The following is a 20,219-nucleotide window of genomic DNA, read 5'->3' as shown; positions in this document are numbered from 1 at the left end:
ATGCTGATCCACAGTGGGATTGGGGGTAGGGAAGAATGAAGGACCTTTGGATAGTGCAAAGGAGAGTGAAGGGAGGGGTGAGGCATTGGGGATGGGAAGGACATTACAATTAAACAGACACTATTAGCTTATATACATGTATAATTACAGTACTGGTGTGACTCAGCACCATGTACAACCAGAGGAATGAGAATTTATTCTCCATTTGTGTACATTGTGTCAAAATGAATTCTGCTTTAGTGTCATGTAAAACCAGTCAGGACAAAAAAAATCACAGTACCTGGCACATAGTAGGTGTTCAATAAATATTGTTAAAATAATTTACACAGAAGAATGTTCATAACAGCAAGTTTTATCAGTAATAGAAAAACATTGTTGGGCTGGGGTTGTGGCTCACTTGTAGTGTTCTCACCTAGCAAGTGTGAGGTGCTGGGTTTGATCATCAGCACCACATAAAAATAAAATATAATAAAAGCATAAAAATTATCAACTATAAAAGAATAAATTACATCTTATGCAGAAAATTGGAAGAAAATTTAGTACGACAAACACCCTTATCAGTGATGCTTACATACATAACTTTAAGAGATGACAATATTCTTTTGTATGTATGTACCACATTTTGTTTATCTGCTCATCTATTGATGAATTCTTGGGATTCTTTCCACCTTTTGGCTACCATGCACATCTCATTCCCTAAGGATAAGTGGTGTTGAGTACCTTTTTGGCCCTTTTTTTTTGGAAAAATATATATGTAAGTCCTTTGCCCATTCTCTAAGCAGAATTTTTAAATAATTTATAAATAGAAATTCTTTATACATTCAGGACATGTATTGGAGACATGATTTTCATGATACTATTTAGTATTTTAGTACTAATTAGTACTCATTCAAAATAAGTTCGATTTCCTGTTACTTTGGAATGAGAATCATAAGAAATAAGGCTGGACTAATGTGACTTAAGATTATCACTTTCTTTAGGAATATAAAACACAATATCAGACCAGAGTTAAGCCACTGTTTTAATTAAAGTGGCTATCTACTTCAGTGACAAGAAAAATCTATTTGTGAACTTAGTATTTAAATAGCTTTTGAATTTTATTTCCCCAAAGCACATACATTATATGGTCAGATGGAAAAACATTTATATAATGAGAAATTGTTAGATATATCATACATGCACAGTTGCCTAAAATTTATTTTCAAATACATTGCTGAATTGCTGTTACTGATAGCAGTATTTTAAAGTTCTTTCTGTAGAAAACACTTTTCTTTTTTGCTCTTTACAAATCGGTCCCCTCCCATGGTTGATTATAAACCTTGTTTTTCATTTTTTTCCTCATATTAATTCATATGAACTACTCTTTATAAAGATGAATTTTAGTTTTTAAAACATTCTTCAATCATTATTTAATAGGAAGAAGAAAATAATCTCATTTCCCAACTTACAAATTCTTTATGATATAATTTTATATTCACATGAAAATATCAAGTCTGTCCTTCATTGCTAAAGACATATGTACTCTCTGACTTCAGCAAATTTAGAGTAAGTATTGTTTCCTTTTTTAGGAGGTCTCTAGTTTAAAGCTTCAGGGGAAGGTGTGTTGTTACACCTCCTAAACCTTTTAGGCACATGACTTCACTTCTCTGTGCTTTACTTCCTTTATTTGTGCCATGTTTATGATAAAAAGGAGTATCTTACAGGGATGTAATAAAGATTAATAAGATAATGCATAAGAGAACATGGACAGAGAAATACAAAATAGTTATCTTTCTTTGGTTTAATATCTAATTTTTAAGTGCTTATAAAATAAGTCATTTATTTTAGTAAATTCTGCCAGTTTTTTGGGGGGTACTTCCCATGTGTAGGAACTCTAGTAAAAATCAATATAAAAACTATATTTTAAGGTGTTTACATTTTAATGAAGAAGAACACTGAATTACAATATAAGTGGTTAATACAAGTAATATTTTGAGACCACCATGGTAGAACTCACTAAATCTGCATAGAGCAATCAGATAAAAATTCATGTGAATTTGTTGGGTGAATAATGATTTACCTAGTAAGTGTGTTTGACCATAGTTAATTGAATAAGTCATGAAAGATAAATACTGAAGAACTATTTATATTGCAAATAGAAATGGGAGAATGTAGTAAAATTCTGACTTGATCTTATACTGGGGAAAAATATCCTAAAAATGTTACTGGGAATACTGACAGAACTGGAATATGAAATGTAGATTAGGTAATAGATCTTTATCAATATCTAATTTCCTGAAATGTATCACTGTACTGAGCTTCTGTAAAAAAAGAAAAAGAAAAAAGAAAGGAAGGAAGGAAGGAAGAAAAGAAAGAAAGAAAGAAAATACTTATTCTAAAATGTACCACTGAAATATTAAAGGAGTCAATGGGAACAATAATATTTGATAATTTGTGATACATTTGATTTTTTCATATATTCCAAAAATGATCTCAAAAGCATTCAGAAATATTTCCTGTTCTTCTCCAAGGAAATGGAAAGTATCAAAAACTACTCTTAAAAAGGAGTAAAATGGTGCACAAGAATGATGAAGCTTGTGGCAAAATGTTAAAAACAAATTACTGACCAAAATATATAGGAGTTTATGTGTTATTTATGCAACTTTTCTGTGAATGTGCTGTCGCTTCAAAAGAAAAAAAATAGAGAGAAAACGCTTACTTGGAAGACAAGTTCATTAAGAGCCATTGTAAATATCCTAAAGGCTAAGTTCATTGGGTATTTAGCAAAGCCAACACTTGGAAAGGATCTGAAGCCCATGAAAGAGTATGATTAATTTGTAAGTAGATCGGTATGATAATTTGTATGTCAGTGTGGAAAATTTAGAATATAGGCTTTCAAATGTCTACACAGAAACTAGCTTGGATATTCTTAAGCTGAAAATTTAAGAAATATTTTGCAAATTGTTGGATGAAGTTTATGCCAGAATCATGATTTATATACCAATAACTATAGAAAATCTCAAATTCTAAATATCTGAATTTTTTTCCTGCTTGACAACATGTAATTATTACAGAACTCTTTTAAAAAGACATATGTTGGGGCTGGCGATGTGGCTCAAGTGGTAACTCGCTCGCCTGGCATGCGTGCGGCCCGGGTTCGATCCTCAGCACCACATACAAACAAAGATGTTGTGTCCGCCGAATACTAAAAAATAAATATTAAGAATATTCTCTCTCTCTCTCTCTAAAAAAAAGACATATGTAACCGTTTGGGTGGGCTTAAGCTAAGTAGACAGTAAAAATTTAGTATCATTGTAGCCCTAGAATCCAATAAAGATTAAATAAGCTAACGCGTAAGAGTTATGTCCAACATTAGTGGCAATTTAGAAACTGCTGTCAACAAAAACAGAATAAAATGCTTTAACCATTTCTAAAATCAATATCCATCTTTATTGAGAACATTTTAAAGTGGAGCTGAGAAGAAACATCAGAAATTTTAAAGCAGCAAAATAAGTGATTATGCTAGTAAATTTCACCTTTAAAAGTACAAAATAAGCAAGTGTTATATTTTTGGAAACTTTATATGGTAATTTCACCTATTTTTCCAAATACTTTAATATTTTATTTCTTAGTCTAGAGATTAAGATATTACTTCAAATGATAGTCACTTAAATTATTTTTATTGCTAATCTCTTAATAGCAAAACTTCTCCAGGTAAGTGCCTCTGTGTTTCATACATAGAATAATTATTAGGAGATGAATTAAAGTTAATGGACCAAGTTCTCAAATAATATTTCACCATTTCCTTACTGAGAAAGAAAAATATTCCTGGATGCTTTTGAGATATTGATTGAAATATGGGGAAAATATAAACTTTGGACACATTTTCTAGACACTTAAAATCATTAAATAGATTTAAGTTTTATTTTTTTCTGAAAGAAATGATAATAATTTGTTACATTTGTTTTGTATAAACATACCTTTATATAATTTTATATGATATTTATGCATTATTCCACTTTGAATTTTTCTGTCAAAAGAGCTGAAATATAGGAGCATAGTCCAATGTAATTTATTTAGAAAAAATAAACTTTCTTTCTTTCTGAGAGGGAGATACAAGAGAAGTTTTGGAAAATGAAATAAAACCAGAGATTTGCAGACTAACAAACTGATTTTTAACTATGATTTCTCAGGATTATAACATAGAATATTTATTTTCATGGTTTCTTGATACTGACTATACTGGTTTTATTTTTTCTTATAAAAATTTTAGGAGAATCCTTTATGGACTCTGTATGCAGAAAAGTTTCTGAAGGATTGAAGTGGTAAAGGTTTTCTACTTTATTTTGTTGTAAAACAAAGATATGTAAATTTTTTGAAATTGCTGAAACTCAAGTATGTTATCCTTAAAAGAATATGAAATCATTTGTAGGAGTTTATCCTGTTTCATGCGGTCACAGTTACTAATAAATAAAAGTAACATAGTTTTCTTGTTTTAGATATTTTAAATTATTTTTGTAAGTCTAGAAGATGTTTAAATGATATTCAGTTTTTTACTGTTTGTTTTGCTAATAATAATTTACATGTATATTATATTTGTAGAAAGAGGCTTGGTTTAAGGGATATAAACAGAGTAGTGTAAAATAACTTTTTTATCAAGTGTATTTAAACTGTATTTAAATATTTAAATGCTTGATGATGCTTTCTCTAGTAACACAAAATTGAGGCAAGAATTAAACAATGCAGTTTTAATTTATCTTTTTGGATATTCTTAGCAATTAGAAGCATGTGATGAGGAGCCAGAAGACAGAGAAGATTTGAACCAAGCTGTTACTTTTCTCATGAATCTTCAACATAGAATGGACATAATGTAAAAACTGTATTAATCTAGACACCAATCTTCTTAATTCCAAACTGATGAAACAATGAATATTTCTTCATGCTTCATTGTATTTGGTGCTCGGTTTTCTCAAAAAATATAAATTATAATGAAAGCTGCAATTTTAAAAGTCGTGCTTTTCTTTCAATTTTCTGTTTGTTTTACTTTTTATTAGTTCTTTCACAGCTAATTCACCTAAAATGTGTTTAATTATTTTTATAATCAATACAAGAGTTTAAGGTTCTTTGTAATTTTACTGCTTAGGGCAATAGGAATTTTGAAATACAGTAGTTCTTTTTCACAGCAATGAAACAGGGCATACATATATTAGTGACAAAGTTAAAAGAACATAAATTTTGTTTATAAAATTTATTATTTTGTTATTTATTTTTTTTTCTTGTAAAAGTCTGTGGATTATACCCAAGGTTTTATTTATACTGATAACTTGTTCTGTACCACTGAATAACACCATTAGCCCAATATAATATTTTTGCCACTTGATTGATTTGAAAGTTTGCCCTTGAGGAAATTAGGAATTGGGATTGTGCAATTATTGATTAAACTTAAGATCATCTTTTTTTTTTTTTAAATTAGGGATCCAGTTTTCCCTTTTTATAATCATTAATTAATTAGAAAGAACTGGACCAACAGAAAAATGACAGAAATTGGCAAAATGCATGGATGGATAAGCAAAGATATTGCACAGTGCTGCAATGAATTCATAATGGAAGGACACATGACAAGAATTGGTTCTAAGAAGAAAGACATATTTTTTTCTTTGATGGCTTAATGATCAGAAGTAAACTTAATCATGGCAAGACCAGCTTCCAGGTAACAGTAGTGCAGACTACAGATTAAAAGAAAAGTTTTATTTTATGTGGAGAGTAGAAATATGTGATAAGGAAGATACTTGTTGGGCAGACATGCTTTTGCACTAGTACCCCCAAATGACAACAGTATCATATTTGCAGCTAAGTCTGAAGAAGAGAAAAATAATTGGATGGCAGCCCTTGTTTCTCTTAATTAAGGATCATATAGCTGAAGGCAATTTTTTTTTGTAGTTCTATAGTGTGCAGTATTGTAGAAAAGGTTTTATAGAATTTGTATGTTCTATAAAATGATAGGAAACTGGAATCTTCAGTTGATTATTTTTCTCTGTTGTATTTAAAATGTGTTTTTTTTTTAAATTTATGTATCAACAAATTCCTTTCCTTTTGGTTTTCTTCTTAGATTTGAAATTCCAGATCCAGAACCTACTGAAGCAGACAAATTGGCAATAGAGAAAAGTGAACAGCCATTCAGTGTTGGACTTCGAAATAAATATGTCCAACCAGGACAACTTAGGTTTTAATTGAATATTACATTTTCTATGTGCCATTAAATGTTCAGTTTATAGTAAACACAAACGTTCTTAGCTCTTAATTTAAATAATAAGTATTAGTGTTAACTTTGTGATCATTAAATTTCCAAATTTCTTTATCCATGAAGCTATTTTAAATAAATTCTCTGAAGAAATGTACCATGCTATTTTCATTAGCTCTCTCTCAGGCATGTGATATGTTTACAAATCAAAGTGTGTTATGGTGAGTAAAACTGAAATGGGAAAGGGAAGGGTAGCGTAGGGGATAAAGGAAAAAGAAAAGCAGCCAGTCAGTCCGGGGTGTATCCGAGAAAACTCGGTCCTCCGCTGTTTCCTTCCACCTCTTTCCCATAGAACTAATGAACGCATAAGCCGGAATTCTAAATTAAGAAGGGTCCTACCAGAGCCTGGAAACCCGGTCACTTCCCTTCCCTTCCTCCCCGAGTGGGCTGTCCAGGGCGATAGGGTGACGGGCGGTGGGGTTCTGGTCGCACGGACAGTGAGGTGCCAAGGGGCTGGTGACGACCCGCGGGATCCCGACCCCATGGACGGGCGGTGGCCCTGCCTCCCTAGGCTCCTCAGGACAACTCTCCACAAGCACCAGCTGCTTTCAGGCTCAGGGACGCGGTGGAAGTCGGCGGCGGCGGCGGCGGCGGCGGCGGCGGCAGCGGCAGGTCCCATGGGTCAAGTTCGAGGCCGCCCGCGCCCCTGGCCGCGCTGGAGGCTGCCCGGCCAGCGCCNNNNTGATCCTTTTGGCCGCTACCCGGCCCCGCCGCGGCTGGCTGCGCTGCTTGGACCTCTGGCAGCCCGGCAGTGAGTTTCCTGCGTGAGCAGCGGCGGGGGCGTTTCCGCGCCGGGACGGGCGACGTTCGCGTCCCCACTTTGCTGCGACCTTTGCTGGCCCACCGGCGGGTGCGGGCGGCGAGCGTCTGCGCGGGGCGGAGGGACGTCATGCCGCGGGAGGGAGGGCTCCGTGTGAGTTTTTTTGTGCGACTGCGGCGGGAGCCTGTGGCGCGCGGGCGGCGAGCGCGGGGAGCCCAGCGTGGCAGAGCCATGGATGGACCGGCTCGGGGCCATGGACTCCGCAAAAAGCTGCGGTCGGGGTCGCAGCGAGATCGGGAGAGGCGCTCCCGGGGCGGTCTGGGTGCCCGCGCGGCTGCGGGGCCGGCCTGACCCGGGTGCCCTAGCTAGCTTCATCTTTGGGCTCCGACAAGGAAGACAATGGGAAGCCCCGGTCCTCCTCCGGGTCTGGCCCAGACCCCCGCGGAGGAAGCGGCGGGAGTCCACCTTGGCCAAAGAGGACATCATCTATGGGTTTGCCAGGACCAGCTTTGTCACTTTTGAAGCGCTGGAGGTAAGCGCCCCCTCCCCTGTCTGCCTTTATGCATGGCCCCATTGGCGGCCGCGGGCTCCCCGCCGGGCTCGCCGGGATTGGCGCTGTCTGTAGGTCTGTAGGCCCGCCGGGGCTGTCGCGGGCGGAAAGCCGGCGGCGGACTAGCAGAGCCCTGCCCGCCTGCGGGTCACCGCCTGGCTCGTCTTCCGCAGCGCCCCCTTCCCACACCCCTCCACAGCGGATGGGCAGAGAGAAAGGGGTGCGGGGACCACAACAATGCGCCCCCCTCCGCGGAGAGCGCTGCCCCTGTCCCTGCCTCCGCGCCCTCCCAATCATGGCTTCTTGGCTAGTGAAGTCTCTGCTGGGCTTGGGGCGCCTGTGGACCGTTCCCAGGTGCTTCTCCGGAGCCGGTGTCCCCGTGTGTCTAGCACACACCTTTCCTGGTGTCCTGGGGCCAGAGACAGAGGGGTTTCATGGTTTCTTTGCCACCCCCACCACATTTTTTTTAAATTGAAGCTGGGGAAGGGGGCGTTTTCTCCTGTTTAGGAGAAAGGAAGGAGGAGGGGAGAGAAAGGATGGAATATCTTTCTGTATTCCGTGTGGAGCTCTGTTACAGCGAGGGTTAATTATAATATTATCTGTACACATACACATGCCCGTGTGTGTGTACGTGAGCAATTTAGTTGAAGAACAGAAAAAGGTATACCAGAGGACTGGTAGGAGGAAAGAATAAAATTCTAGCTGGTTGCTGAAAGGCTTGTCAAAATTGTACCTCTCCTTTTCCTTTCCCTTTTTTGGTGTGTGTGTGTGTGTGTGTGTGTGTGTGTGTGTGTGTGCTTTTCCTAAGTGATTTGCTTTGTGTGTGTGTGTGTATGTGTATGTGTATGTGTATGTGTGTCTTTATTCCTTAGGCACCTGCAGGCAGCTTTGGTTTTCAAATGCGCATTTTCCTGCCGGTTAAGGGGCTTGGGGTGGTGGTGGTGGTGTTCGGAAGATGGTACTAGAGGGGGGTCTGTCTAGGGTTCAGGGGAAACTATATTTGCCTGGACAGATCTAATTTGATGCTAGGATTGAGCATTGGCTTCTATGAATTTTAACTGCCCCCCCCCATTTCCCTGTCCCTTTCCCCAGTGTTCATACCACACACACCAAATGCTTTGAGACAGCCTCCTCTACAGTGCCAATTGATTTTCTTCACCCTTTTGTTTTGATCATTCATCCTATAGTTCTAGGATACTTATTTGTCATGCATAAAAGCCTTGTTACAGTGAACTCAAACAAGCCATTGACATTTAAAATTAAGTTGTAACAGGTATTGTCAATAGCTAAACCGGTCATTGATAGTGCATTCCTAATTACATTGGGAGAGTATCCTAACTGGGTATATTCTGCCAAATCAAGTTGGAAACATTGGATCTTTATCAGCAAGTTCATTTTGACTTGCAGAAAGTTTGGGGATCCACTGATCCCTCACCATTTTCAAAATACTGGGTTTAGGGAGACATGGAGACTAGTGGTATTTTGCTGAGGTTCCTTGCATCAGATACAGTTCTGGTCTCCTCTGTGTAATGTGCCAGGAAGGGAGGCTTTCCCTTTGAAATGGATGGACCTACAGATTTATAGTGGGGTCAAGTTTACTGCAGAGCATTGGTTAGTTTAGTTCATGGGTGTTAGCATCATTCATAGATCCTTCCTTTCCCCTCTCTTTCCTCTTCCTTAACCTTTTCACCCACTTCTTTTCTCCTTCCCTTTTTCTCCATGTATATGGGTATGTGTGTGCCAGAGAGTACTTACTCAATAGTAGGCTCTTTTCCTACAGTTTTATGCAAATTAATTTCTTATAATAACCCCAGGAGACAGATATTCTAACAAATGAAGAAACTGAGGCACTGAGAGGGTAAAACATTTGCATAAAGTTATGTGGTTCATCTGCTTTAGTGAGAGTGGTGGTAGGTGTCCCTGATACCAGCAGTTCTTCAGACTGATGTTGCTTGTGCTCTCAGGGTAAACATTTAAGCCTGTGTATGTCTCTGGATGAGCTGTGTTCCCCTGGAGGCCTTACAAGTAGCAATTTAGTTGGCAGGGCAATTAAGTATGCTAGGTGCTCTACACTAAGCCCCGGGAGGGAGAGAAGAAATGTAATCTAGTCTTTGCTTGGGTTATACATGCTTATTGGTTTGTGGCAGGCATGATTGACGCCAGAATCAAAATGACTTAAAGCAGTTTCCCCCGAGAAGTGCTATTTTAACATTTTATTTTCTCTTGATGCCCCAGGTCTCTTGTGAATAAGATTTAGTTGTGATTCAGCTGCTGCTGTTCTTCTGGTAATCATTGTGGAGGAGAGAGTTGAGGGATGCTATTAATGGCTTCTCATTTTGCATTCTTATAATCAGATATCCTGTAGTTATTGTGCATACTATATGTTCTTTCTTGACCCTAGGTGGTTTTCTTAGGTATACTGGACTTTTAGCTTTCTAAGATAGAATGTTTTATTTAGGTTCAGGTCTAGGGGTGTTGGTTGGATGGGTGGAGGTTTCTAAAAAGCATTGAGAGGAATATATAAATTCAGTCTTTCAGATGGGGTGGGAACAGCAGTCTACCACTTTGATCTTCTTCGCTTCCTTGCCTAGAAAATCTTATCTTGCTAATATCTTTCAGATATTAAAATAAACTATTTCCTAGGCAGCTGCAAATTCTCTCCCCTATGTAGTTTTAATTACAATGAAATCATACATTTAAATAACCATTTCTATTACTAAAAACTGAAATTCTGATTCACCTTGAATCCAGGCAACTGCCTCTTATGGTAGGAATGCCCCACTTTAGAGTCGTTTTATACCCACATAGTGACACTGCCAAGTTCTTGGTAGGGGTACACACATCTGGAATTAAGGGTATGACCGGTATGGTGAATCTTAGATATAGAACTTTGTACTCTGCCTTAGGGACAGACAGTATAGTCCAACCAGTGCCGCAGCCCGGCTGGCTGCAGCAAAATAACCGGGGGTGACGAAAAACTTGTGTACATTGATACAGCAGGAGTAGGAGCCGTTTATTGCAGGACAGGAGCAGTATTTATACATTCCACACAGCTTATCTAATTAACATAAACTAGATACATCAGTCAACCAATAAGGAATCTCCACACTTAATGGCTCGCTTTTGTTACTTCTCAAACCACTCCCTCTGGCATTTTGCCAGGCACCATCCAGACTTGTTTAAGGACTCTAACATTCCCCTGGCAAAATGCCAGGTGTTATTTTGACTTGTTTACAGACTCTAACAAACCAGAAAATAAAAGAGTTTGTAAAAGAAAAAAAACTGCTCAAAGCACTCTAACCAAACTTGGCTCTTACTTCTGTCCCACTGTTTCTTGATGTGTTTTAAAGCCTGTCCCCCCTCCCCTCTTCAATCTTTCATCCATTTCAACAAATGTTATTAACAATAATGCAATTCCTACACAGTTGAAAATAAGCATTTGACTTGAAACAATTGAATCTCTGAGTCTTTTACTGTAATTTCTGTGTTAATTCTTTGGATTTTTTTTTTTTACATTGTATATGTGGTCTATTTTGAGTGAATGGGATGCTGTGGGAGTATGGAATGGTGGCTGTTGTGTCTGGGGAATATGTGTGTATGGAAGAAGGGTTGAAGGTGCTATTTGAAGGATCATAAATAGGCAGGTTGGCTTTAGACCCTTTGTGGCATAACCAACTAATGAAAGCAAGGACTGCAGAACTCCTACTTATCTTCATGATTAAGAAGACTTTAAACAAAGTTCAAAACTACCTTTAGTGGGCCAGCGAGATGGGAGTGAAGTTAGAGCACTTGTGGCTTAGAGCAATCCAAAATAGGCCAAAGATACAACTGGCTGCCTTATTGGTCTGGCAGAGGTGTAGCCGGTTCTGCTTGCCTCCTTTAGGAATGGGAATTGTGCCAGGCTCCAGCTAGATGAGACCACCTGCTTCTTCAGTGTTTAGTGGAAATGATTGGCTGTAGGTTTTGATCAGAACACTCTTCCTAATGAAGTCTGACTAGCATCATTTAGCCATGAATGAATGACAGCTGATGTACAAGAATTTTTCTTGATTGGCAGCTTTTGGAACTAGTCACCAGAGGAGTTAGAGAGTAGGTATGTGCTGGGGGAGAGAAGCTAGCTTTGATTGACAAGAGCTTATCTTTATTTAATCTATTTTTTTGAGGTATTGCAGTTGAAATCTAGGCAATTGAAAGGAATAAAGGCACATTTGTGAAACAAAGATTCTTGACCAAAAAACCACTTAATTCAAGAAGGTTTTTCTATGGGAGAGTTATAAAGAGACTGGGTATGAGGTTACTACTCCTCCTCTGACTGTGACAGAGCTTTTGCACATGGATTGTTAAATTTTAGCCCAAACTAAAAATGTCAATAGGCTTGGATAGGTTTAGCCACAGAAGTATTTTCTTTGCTGTTTTGTTGACTTGTCAACTACTTGGAAAGATTTCCTTCACAGAGGCCAACAATGAGTACAATGTAAGGCATAGAGCATGTGGTGGTAATTTCTCATCAGATTGGTTAAGGACCGACTCTTAAGTCTTCATGTGCTTGGAGAAAAGATGACGTGCAGAAATTATAGACTTGTTTCCTAAGGACACACATAACGAGAGCTAATTGTTTGCTGCATGGTATTTGTATTTTGCAAATAGGCTCACCGTTTTTTCCCCTCATTCCTTCTTATATTACACAGCAATCTCCCTCTTTGGTTTTGAAGACAAATACTATGTTCTTTTAGTGTTGGCCCTTAAAATGAAACCACATACACAGTGTTTTAAGTCCAAAATTTAATCTTTTTTTTTTTTTTTAACTTCCTTGGACAATATAGATGATCATCCCATATCTGATCATACCCCCATCCCCAGCCTAGGTCCAGCCTACTATTTGTCTTGCTTTTTTTAAAAAACAAACAAACAAACAAAAAAAACACACACACACAATTTTAGCATTACCCCTTTTCAGATGAAAATTTACCTGTATGTTTGCATTTTTTTAATTCAAGATCCTTTTTTTGTATCTCAGTCCTTCTTTCCAGTTTTCCCTTTCTTTTACCCTGGCGTATGTCCTTTTAGGTTTCCTTTAGTGAGGGCCTTTTAGTGGTGAATGTTCTTTTTCTTTCATTCAAACTATTTTTATTTTGCCCTTCATCTTGGTAGTTTGACTATACAATTCTAGGTAGAAAGCTGTTTTGATCTTTTTACCTCTTGGGGTGGTTGTGAAGATCCCCTTAGATTCATATCTAACACCTTTCCCACTATACCTGGTATGTTTACTCATTAAATAACAGTGCCTATTACTGTCTCAGAAAGAGATTGGAACAGCCAGTGACAATTTACATTTGGTTGGAGTGTCCACTCTTTTATTGCCTTTAATTTTTTTAAAATTTAACTTGAATTTCACTGAGATTGAGGTTGAGGTAGATGTACGTGAACTTTACTAACTTTGAAGGAAGACAGATGTTGATTCAATTGTGGGTTGTCTTGCTTGCTATTTGTATATTCCTTTGGCAAGGGATTTTACCTAATTCTCAGTTTCTTCCCCTATGAAAAAGTCAGGCATAGTATTTGCTGTTCTCAGTGATTGCAAAGGGTGCATGAAAATACATAGCAAAGCCTCAAATAGTAGATGGTTAATTTTGGTAATTCTAGCCTGTAATCCACTTTTATGACATGTAGAAATGTTGTTTTTCTTCTATTGTTCTAAGCTGTTTGTTTTTGATAGTCCCCAAATCCATTTGATATTTGTCTTTAGCTGGGAAAATACTTTTTCAGGCCTGGTGTTTTTCTACCGGTAAGACTCTCTTTCATTTCTCTAGAAATTTGTTTATTCTTTGTACTCTTCTGGACCTAGACAAATTATTCAACCTTTCAGTGCCTCAATTTCCTCATCTGTTATATAGGACTAACAATAGTTCCTTCCTAGCCTGGTGTGCTGGCACATGCCTAAAACCCCAGATACTGGGGAGGCTGAGGCAGGAGGACTACAAGTTTGAGGCCAGCTTGGGCAACTTAGTGAGACCGGGTCTCAAAAAATGAAAAAGGAAGGGCACAGATGTAGCTTAGTGGGAGGACACTTGCCTAGCATCTTCGAGGCTCTGAGTTTAATTCCTAGCACTCTCCCCCCAATAAAAAGGAAAGGTTGTTATGAGGACTTGATGAATTGATACCATGTGGAGACCTTAGAGCAGTGTGTGGTACATAGGAAATGCTCAGGACTTTAGCTTTCATCATTGTTGTGAATAGTCAGGACTGCGTTCTGTTGACTTTCAGAGTAAAAAAAAAATGCTTGCTCTGGCTTTATTCTTTACTTGTATATTAAGCTTCCATATATAACTTACTTCATTTGTTTCTTAATAAGATTGCCATGGATTAGGAAGGACATGTATTTTTTTTTCACACAATGAAATTATTTATTTTTATTGGACAGTTGTATGAGCCTTGAACTATAATGACTGCCACTATCAAGATACAGAACATTTTTGCCGGACTTGGTGGCACATTGCTGTAATCCCAGTGGCTTGTGAGGCTCAGGCAGGAGGATCATGAGTTCAAAGCCAGCCTCAGCAATGTCAAGGTGCTAAGCAACTCAGTGAGACCCTGTCTCTAAATTAAAAAAAAAAAAAGGTGTGTGTGGGGGTGCAGGGATGTGGCTCAGTGGGAGAGTGCTCTTAGTTCAATTCCCAGTATTAAAAAAAATTAGGGGTGATCTCTTTTGCAATCTGTCATTCTTATACCTAGTTCTAAGCAACCACTGGTTATAGGGTTTTCTTATTTAGGATTTGTATGTATGGAATCATATGTTAATACACTTTTATATCTGGGTTCTTCCAGTCAGCATAGTTCTTTTGAGGTTCATCCATGTTGTTGGTATGTACCAGGGGTCTAGTTCTGTTTATTGCTCTGTGGTTGGATATACTACGGTGTCTTGCGTTGTCTTCCTGTTAATAAACTTTTGGGTTGAATTCTAATTTGGGACTGTTAAAAGTAAAGTAGCTATAATATATATGTAAAAATCTTTGTCTAGGTGTTTTGTTAATTTCTCCTAAATAGCTGTTTAGGACTAGAAATTGAGTCTCAAAGAACATACATCTTTATGGGCAGAGTTAACCCAGGTATCATAGACAGGCATTAGACCTGGATTAGCATTTGATTTATCCTTCCCCCGACCCATTCCAATAAATGGACCCATTCCATTTTAGGACCTATTCCAATAAATCAGTGATTTTCACACTTTCGGACACCACAAGTATTTTTTTTTTATAAATAAGATATTGCTTATAATGTTTACAAACAAGCCATACTAGCAATGTAAACAGACTTCTCAGAAAGTTCTAACAGTCACTTTTTGGCTATTCTCATGCTCTTAAGCAATGCCTATTGTGGAAGTGCTCTACTACATTTGGTTGCCTTGGGCTGTGGAGTTTTGAACCATGAGGTCCCGTTCTTGAACATATTGAGCATTTTATTTTTGTATTTTGGTGGTTCAGAGGCAAGAAACTTCACACATAAAATGCATAGGCTGGGTTCTAAAGCCTGTGAGGATAATGCTATTACTATCCTTGTTGCTGTAAACCATTGCTGGTAATATATTTCCTTTATTATAACAAAGGACTCTTTAGGCAATGCAGGGCCAGGTACATTCAAAGTCTTAAGATTACTTTTGTAGTAATATTTAGAGATGGAGCCTGTGCCTGTATGTTCCATTGCCCTATATTGGAACTGCGATTCTCATCTTATGTTATCAGTATCTAGGTTATGAAATCTGAAATGGACTTTGCCTTATTTTGCATTGCCACAACTGCATCAGAGCATTTTAATCAACTTGCTTTCATTGAAGTGTACAATTTTTCTTCTCATTATATCTGCAAACTCTCAAGTTTACAGACACGATCTCCTTGACTAGAGTAATATTACTTGGCCATTCTTGCATGCAAATTTAAAATTTAATATCTTGCTGGAGGTTTGTTGAGTTTTATGCAAATTCCAATATAGATTATATTTTGGAGTTGTAAATTAGAAATTACATTTGGAGAGAAGTAATATTTGTGTAGGTTTAGAAAAAATAATCTTATAGTTTACAAGGTTCATGACATTTCTTCTGAAGAATTGGGATTTTGAGTATTCTGTGTGAGTTTAGAAGCTATCTTGCCAATTGTGTTACTGGTAATACAGCCACAAAACACTACCAGTTTCTGTGCCAATTATTTTTTTTAATTTTTGTCTTTCTGAGCCATTTGGGATTCACTAGATTGTCTCATTTATTCATTCATTGAACATTTGGTTATAGAAGCATCAAAAGTGCTTGGCTTTATTCATCATTTTATGATAAAGTAGCAAACCATACTGTTAGTCTTCATGAAATTACCTTCTACTTGGGAAAAACAAACTACAAGTGGATAAATAAGCAAATATTTGGTCTCTGATCGTGATTGAGTCTATGAAGAAAAATATTTCAGGTTCTTGGAGTAAGAGTATGCTGGAATTGGGATCCTGGATATTAGGGAAGACCTAAGGTGACATTTATGCAAAGGCTTGAAAAGGGAGTTGCATGAACTGTGCAATTTTTCAGAGAATGTCAGTCTAGGAGGAGAAACTGCTAAGTTTAAATGTCCTCAGAGGATACCCTTGCCATGTTTGGGGAGCAGCAAGAATGTCACCATGACTAGAGTAGAATGGAAGGTAGAAGTAGGGCAGAGAGAGATGGCAGATTGGGAGGAGGTATTTTTTTGAGTATACAGGGCCTTGTAGATACTGTAAAGATGCCTTTGCTCTGTGTGAGGTGAGGTGCCATGAATGAGAGGATTTTACATAGACTCTGATCACTATGTTAAGAGTGGCGTTTATGTGGGAAAACACAGATCTTCAGATAATGGGCATAAGATGTCAGTATCAGTCATTGCAGTTCTGGACCTTAAGTGCTGCCCACAGAGGATTGGTGACCAAAAAGAAGCTAGAGTTGGACAGGAGAACTTGGCATTGTTGGCAGTTTGCGCATCCTCAAGATTATTTACCTGCAGCAGAAACCTAAGTAGCTTTGTTGCTGAAACTCAGCAATCTGTGGTTTAATAAGTCCTCCAGGTGATTCTGATGCACTCTTTAGACCAGAGAATGTTGCTGGACTAGGCCCCACTCCAAGAGTTTCCGATTAATGAGTTTGGGGGTGTGTCCATCTCTGCCATCCCACCCTCAATTTCATTTGTAAGTTCTCACATATTGCAGTGCTGCATGTCAGGGACAACACTTCATACTTTGAGAAATCACATTCTGGTGAATGGGTACTGCTGTGGTGTTTGTCACAAAGTTTACATCCCAAGCTCTGCCTTAGGCTGCTTAGAGCAGTAGCCTGGGCCAAATCGCCTCAGTTTGAATCCCAGCTGTGCCACTTAACCACGTACCGGGGTGTGACCTTCTGTGGTATACTTAGTAAGGTTCTGTGTACATGGTAAGTTCTCAGTAAATGCTGGCTATTCCATGGTATATAAGTATAAAGTGTTATGATGGATATAAAATGTAAATAATTTGCTAAATGTAAGCTCTGGGACTCAGTATTATAAGCAGGGTGTTGTATTGTTTCCAGGATGCCCTGTAAAGTATTATTAGGTCTGTCTTGCAAATTAGGGAAATGGCTTATTCATGATCATGTGGTTACTAAGCAGCAAATGTATACTTCACATTCTGGTCCCTCTGGCTTCAGAGCCTGAGGCCTACCACTCTATGTGCCTTCCTTGGAGTACTAGATTGACTCACACAGATTCACATTCAGATCTAAGCCTGGCCCTTTTCAGGGTGAGCCAGGGGTAGGAGGACAGAGAGAGAAATAAAGATCATTTGATTAAATTTTTAGATCTCAGGCCACTTTTTTTCATCTGTAAAATGGTGATGAAGCATGCATAATTCATAGGGCTTCTATACTGAGAAGAATATAAGGTGACAGCATTGTTTGTTGTTTTCTTTAAAAGAAAATAAGATTCTTGTTATCAGATTCTCAGCTTGGTATTAAGAGATCCTGTTCCCTTTATAAATACCCTTTTCTGTTTGGACTTGTAGATTCATTATTGCAGGAAGTTCACGTACTAGTGGGGTAAAACTTTCCTAGATAAGGTATCCATACAGAAGAATGAAGTAGATGGGAAAGTGGATGTGTGGGGAGACCATATATCTGATTTTGATAGTTTTGAAATATTAAAAGCATTTTGAGATGACCTACACAGTATACCTAGCTGAGTGCTTAATACTCAGTGCTGAGGCTGATAGATTCAAAAGGCATCTAAAGATCATAAAGAGGGCTTTATGATATACTTCCTAATTACAGATTATATAAATATTAGATTTAGGGTTGGGGGTATAGCCCAGTTGTAGTTAGCATGAGACCTTGAGTTCAACCCCCAGCACATCCATCCCCAATCAGATGTGATAGCAATTGTTATAGTTGTAAACTCCCACTTATCCATGGATCAGATGTGTGTCAGCCTCATTTTTTTGAAAATATGGTTCTAAAATTAAAAAAGCCATTGGTTGACAAATAGCTGTCACAAAGCTCTTAGAACTTCACCTAGGTATTAATGGTTTCTAAAGGATCTGGTGAAGCTCCTATATATCCTTACTCATTCAGCTGTTAGAGATTAGAAGAGAATTTTTACTGTTCTTAAAATACACATATAATTACAAGGAGCTTTCACTTACCTTTACTGTAAAAAAAAGTATGGCGCTTGGGTAACCAAATGGCAGCCTAACCATCCAGAGTCCTTGAGGGCAACACTGTATATAGTGACTCAGGTTCTTAGAAATAAATTGTTCCATCAAAGAGAAGAATAGCAACTTGTTCTTTTGGTATCTTTTAAGAATAGATGCATAACAAAGTGCATCAGAAAGCTCTTGGGAGTTTTAATAAAAATCTTCTTAGGGGTAAATTTAGGTTATTTGAAGGAAAAAAAATCACCAGTACAGCATAAATACCATGTTCCTCAATGATGAGATTATATAAATAGGAAGGCAGTGGGGTGGAGAGGTAGAACATGTGTCTTAGAGACATATATGGGATGGGAAGCAGGTCACCTAAGAAGTCTCTGAGCCCCAGCTTCTCCATTTGTGGATTAGGAATAGCATTTGAAGGGATGATTGATAGAATTAGAGATGACCTACATGGGCTTAGAGCATAGTGCTAATGCTGGCAACTGAAGATGATAAAAGGGCTTCATGATTCATATTTCTGTAAGTCTATACTCTCCCCACTCCCAACACTTTTATGAGCTATAATTAATAACAAAATCCACCTACTTAAAGCACATGATTCAGTGGCTTTTAGTGTATTCACAAGAGTTGTGCAGTCATAGCCACTGCCGATTTTAGGGCATTTTTATCACCTGAGAAAGAAACTACACTCATCTCTAGTGTGCTACTCCTCCATCTTCTTCCCCAACCAGATCTTATAGGACTTACATTCCTTCCCTCACCTTCTTTTCAGCTATGGACTAAGCTGGTTTGCCTTTTGCTGGACCATGTGATTAAGATTCTTTGAATTTTTCTATAAATAGCGCCCCCCCCCAAGCATTTGTTTCTTTGGGTGCTGAGCAGCTGTTGCAGCCAACGCAAGGGCTCATCACTTTGCACTTTGCTGCCGTTCATATGGCAGCTTTATTCAAAACTGTTCCTGCACTGCTTAAATTATTTGTTTTATACAAAAACATTTCTCCTTGGCTTGCGGCTTCTCTGCTGCCATGTTGACAAATGTTGCTTCTAGTGAAATGTACAAAAATAAATAACAGCAAGGGAGAGGGGAGCACAGAGCTAAGTGAATTCATTTTGCCTCTTGAGTGCCATTCTCATTTGTTTTAAAAACCACCCTGGCATTACAGACAGGAAAGTAGGCAGCAGGAGAACTGCAAGAAAGAATGAGCTACATTTATTTGACTTTTTTTAATTGGGCTGAAGGGGCTGATTGAACAGACAACTTGAGAAATATCTGGATTGTAGGGCCTGGTGATGAGATTCTTACAAGGAATCTGAATACCTTGTGGTTATTCAAATTGTGACAATAATCTTCAGAGTTCTAAATTCACTTGTTTTCTTACTCTCTTAATAGTACTCAAGTTTAACTCTTCTGATAGTAGAAAATGACTAGGTTAATTTGTTTGTGTTAGTGTGGTAGGGTGTATATTGGGAACTGGGAAAAAGCCAAGGTGTTAGGGGAGTCAGGGGTTCTGGGTTTTCAGAATGAAGTGAGAAGACAGAATGCTGACAAGTACTTATTGCTTATTATGAGCCACATATTTCCACATTCATCATTTTACTGTGTAACACACAGGTTGCTGATTTTCATTTTACAGATTAGGGAGAACAAACTTTTGAGGAATTATGGCACTTGTTTGCTGGAGTTCACCAAAAAATTGAGAGAATAGGATAATGCATGGTAGTGCATGCCTGCAATCTCAGTGACTCAAGAGGCCAAGGCAGGAGGATTGTCAAGTTTGAGATCAGCCTCAGTAACTTGGAGAGGACGTCAGCAACTTAGTGATACCCCATCTCATAATAAAAAATAAAAAAGAACTAGGGATGGTGCTCAGAGGTTATTGCTCCTCAGTTCAATCTCTAGTTAACCCTCATCCCTGTCCCCTCATACCCCCCCCCCCCCCCCA

General features: G+C 38.3%; 1 protein-coding gene across 1 annotated transcript in view; it reads left to right on the top strand.

Moving 5' to 3' along the window:
* Nucleotides 1-6,968: 6,968 nt before the first annotated feature.
* The window catches only part of LOC107133529 (ankyrin repeat domain-containing protein 26-like), a 141,868-nt gene continuing 128,617 nt past the window's right edge, over nucleotides 6,969-20,219 (top strand). The window contains exon 1 of the mRNA XM_048797646.1: nucleotides 6,969-7,572. The gene's annotated coding sequence lies outside the window, so the exon portion shown is untranslated. The remainder of the gene's footprint in view (nucleotides 7,573-20,219) is intronic.

This window comes from Marmota marmota, unplaced genomic scaffold (genome assembly GCF_001458135.2).
Source record: "Marmota marmota marmota unplaced genomic scaffold, marMar, whole genome shotgun sequence".
Classification (NCBI taxonomy): domain Eukaryota; kingdom Metazoa; phylum Chordata; class Mammalia; order Rodentia; family Sciuridae; genus Marmota; species Marmota marmota.
This window is presented reverse-complemented; position numbering and strand designations above follow the sequence as displayed.